The sequence below is a fragment of the Helianthus annuus genome, chromosome 9 (genome assembly GCF_002127325.2).
Source record: "Helianthus annuus cultivar XRQ/B chromosome 9, HanXRQr2.0-SUNRISE, whole genome shotgun sequence".
In the NCBI taxonomy this organism is placed as follows: domain Eukaryota; kingdom Viridiplantae; phylum Streptophyta; class Magnoliopsida; order Asterales; family Asteraceae; genus Helianthus; species Helianthus annuus.
Genome location: NC_035441.2, coordinates 158,603,521 through 158,607,677, shown reverse-complemented (window position 1 = coordinate 158,607,677; position 4,157 = coordinate 158,603,521). Strand labels below are relative to the sequence as shown.

Here is a 4,157-nt window from a genome sequence, read left to right as displayed (position 1 = left end):
ACTTGGTAGGGCCTATTCATATATCTCCTAGCTCAAAGCTTGATCCAAAAAAAACCTTTAATTGAAATAAGCTTGTTTGTAAAAAGATCATTTCTGAAACGAGAAAGCTCGGCTTAGATCGTTACAAAACCAAGCAAATTCGGCTTGAATTACTTTATTTGTAATGAATTGATGTTTATTGTCAGTCTACACGTTACTGCATAAAAGAATTTAATTATATATAATCTGATTTATATCATAATGTTAGCCTAATTAATACTTAATATTAATTGTTTCCTGCTTGCTAATACTAAGTCTAGAAATGCTCATATAGCCCGTGACTTGAAGTTCACTCGAAAAAAATAGTTTGAAATCGGCTCGTGAGCCAACTCGGCTTGGATCGTTTATAAACCAAGCTTAGCTCGGCTTGTTTACTAACTAAACTGAGCACGTCTCGTTGACAAACCCAAGCTAGCTCAACTTGTTAACAACCCTATAGGCTTGGTTTATAAATGATCCAAGTTGGCTTGAATTCATAAACGATCCGAGCCGAGTAGACTCCTTTTACAAACGAGCTTATTTCGAATAAGCGTTTTATAGTTTTGTTTTTCTATTGGAGCTAGCTACTTGAATAGCTTACCAACAAGTACGAAAATGAAGATTATCTTGGTGGTTTGAAATGTGCAATTCATTCTAAAAACCGAAAGGTTATAGGTTCAAGATGGGACTACAAAAATTATTATTGTCTTTTTATTTCATAGGTGAAATTTCCGAAAATACAAAAATAGTTTTGTATATATACTTATTTTGGCTTCCATTGGTAATTTTTTTTATTTATTTTCTAATTAGTTTTTTGAAGATTTCTTGAATTCTTGGTATCCGTCGCCACAATGGCCTCCTTGACCTTCCGTCCATGACAATATGACTTGCCATGGACCAATGAAAAACCACTCATCATGTAAAATAAAGAAATTCACTTCTAAGATGTTATTTTAATTTGGATATCAATAAAGCTCTAAGAAGTAAGAACCTTATTACCAAGCATACACACTATATATCCTAGAGAAAAATAAATTGGTTTAATTATAAAATAATATTTCTAAATGGTCAATGATTGATCTTGTAATCATATTTTGTAAAATACATGTTTACATCTTTGTTTTGTTTGATTGATATGTTTTTACATATACATTTTAAACGTGCGAAAATATTGAATACGACATCAATTTAATATAAAATGTGGGAAAATATTGAATACGACATCAAATTAATATACACCGAGTTAATATAGAACGCAAAGTTGAACAGATAAGTTTCCTTGACGGCCCTCTCATCCAGTTATGAATAATTTGCAAATCTAGTTTTGTGTTTTCTGCTAGAGAAATTTTTAAATCATAAGGATTTTTCTGTCTCAAATAATATCAACGTATTTTAGGTGCATTGATTGTGAAAAAGGCAAGAACTCTACTGTCATATATATATAAGAGTAATTCTATAACAAGTTACATCTTTGAAAATCTCCCTCAAACAATCAAAAACAAAGTATTCAAAGAAAAATACATGAAAATTAGCTAGAGAGTGTTTAAAAGAGATAAAATCATTGTTATCTCTAAATATGACATGAAAATTAGCTATAAGAACTAACATATTTACGTACTTATTTGTACATCCACGCAGTACATATACTTAAACAATTCTCATGCATGATGTTTTATAATTATAATTTTTACACATAGTTAAATTTATCAATTCAAGATAAAATTAGAAATCGTGTTGCTATAAATTCGTTGCAAAATAGTTATCCTAAAAAGAAAAGAAAAACCTTAATTGTGTAGTTAATGCAGTTATAGAACAGTAAATTATAATTAACATTTTTTAAAAAGGTAAGATTTTTAAGACTACCGATTAATAATTTTAATATTTTAATTAGTGAATAAATGGAAGGAAAATGAATTTGAAAATTTAGTGGTTATATAAGAAGCATAGTTTAGAGATATTTTGCATCACAAATAAAATATCCCTTTTTATCTCCTTTTTCTGTGAGTTCTAATGGAGGGCAAAAAGCATGAAGATTACTCTGTTACACTTACAATACCATTTCTTCATAGCAGTGAAGATTATGTAGTTATAAATTCAAAAGAGGAGCAATACACCAATATTAGTGGTGCTTCTTTCATAAGTACTTGTTTCAATGGTCTCAATGCACTCTCATGTCCATTTTCTTAATTATTATGCTCTTAAATACATGATATGCATACATGTTTTATAATTAATTAATCATACTTAGAAGATTAATAAATTCCATAATTCAAATAACATGTGTATGTTTTCAGGAGTTGGATTATTATCAATCCCTTATGCATTGGCAGAAGGAGGATGGTTGAGCTTGGTACTTCTTTTAGTAATTGCAAGCTCAACCTTGTACACAGGATTGTTGATCCAAAGATGTATGGATATTGATCCAACAATAACAAGTTACCCGGACATCGGCAATTGCGCATTTGGAAAAACCGGGGAAGCTATAGTATCAATAACTATGGACCTAGAACTCTACTTAGTCGCTACCGGTTTCCTAATCCTAGAAGGTGATAATTTAAGCAACTTATTTCCAGACATGGAGTTTGATGTTTATGGCTATCATATTGGTGCAAAAAGTGGATTTATTGTTCTTGTCGCGCTTATTATACTTCCCACAAGCTGGTTACAAAACATGAACATTCTTTCCTACATATCAGCCAGTGGAGTTATAGCCTCCATGATCATATTAGGCTCAGTCTTCTGGGATGGTGCAGTTGATGGTGTTGGTTTTCAGGAGAAGGGTAGAGTTGTAAATTGGAGTGGAATCCCATCAGCTATTAGCTTGTATGCATTCTGCTATTGTGCTCATCCAGTTTTCCCAACACTCTATACTTCCATGAGAAACCAACGTCAATTCTCAAAGGTTAAATCATCATTATAAGTTGCATAATAACCATATATTTATTCTTACTAAATACTTTTTTGTGATCTTGTATGCTGCAGGTCTTGTTCCTTTGTTTTGCCTTGTCTACTGTTACTTACTCATTGATGGCAGTTATTGGTTATCTTATGTATGGTTCCAATGTAGAGTCACAGATTACCTTAAATCTTCCAACAAATAATATAAGTTCAAGAGTGGCCATATGCACCACCCTCATTACTCCGATAGCAAAATATGCACTAATGCTAACACCGATAGTCGACTATATTGAAGCACGGTTTCATGCTTCTTACAACAAGAGGATATTTAGCTTTTTTATAAGGACCATTTTAATGATAAGCACTGTGATTGTTGTCCTCTCCCTTCCCTTTTTCGGGTATCTAATGTCACTTGTGGGGGCCCTCTTAAGTGCCACAACTTCGATAATAATACCGTGCTTGTGTGGAAGATCTCCAGAATTTACAGGAGAATTGGAGTTGAGGTGGTGTTTGTTGGGTTTGTTCTATTAAGTGGCTTGATTGTTGCAGTTGTTGGTACTTATGTATCTTTCGTGGATATTGTAAGCCAGCTATGAGTAGCTAATTTTACTTGAGAGCTATGTTGGCATATTTCCTTTCTTTGTTATCTACCACTTTAATGTAATGTTTCAAAGGCTAATTAAAACTGGTAATTAGCTTTATCAGCATTAAATTTCTAGTAAGAATTGTTAAGTAGATGCTAGTTTGTAACGTTTGGTTTCTCATATCATGTAGTATTAATTATTCACTTTGCTCACAACAAGCTCATGAAATTGTTTTTGGTTTCTAGAGTGAAGGCTTGTGATAAAGTTCAATATTGAAGCTTTTTTTAAAGCCCAATAAAGTTCTTATGGTTACCAGATTTAGCAAACTTCGTGGTTTCTAGGAATCGTAACAGTGGTTGCATGGTGTCCTTCTTGCGGTTTATTGCGGTAGAATTGCTTATCCATATTCAGCGGGTAACCAAAATATTTTGGTTTTTTAGTGTAAGTATATAGCGTATTATTTAGTATGTCTTTAATATCCAACCGTAAAAGAATAAGAAAGCTGAACTAAGACTATAGGATTCGAACCTATGTCCTTATAATATAATGACACCAGTATTACCAATTAAACCAAACGTCTTCTTTTATCAATATTACACAAATTAGTTATAGGAGTCACTCAATTCTTCACAATATGTGGCCAGGAAATTTCTGGTA

The 4,157-nt window shown here is 32.2% G+C and overlaps 1 pseudogene; it reads left to right on the top strand.

Moving 5' to 3' along the window:
* Positions 1–1,997: 1,997 nt before the first annotated feature.
* LOC110879211 lies at positions 1,998–3,711 on the top strand (annotated as a pseudogene).
* Positions 3,712–4,157: the final 446 nt, after the last annotated feature.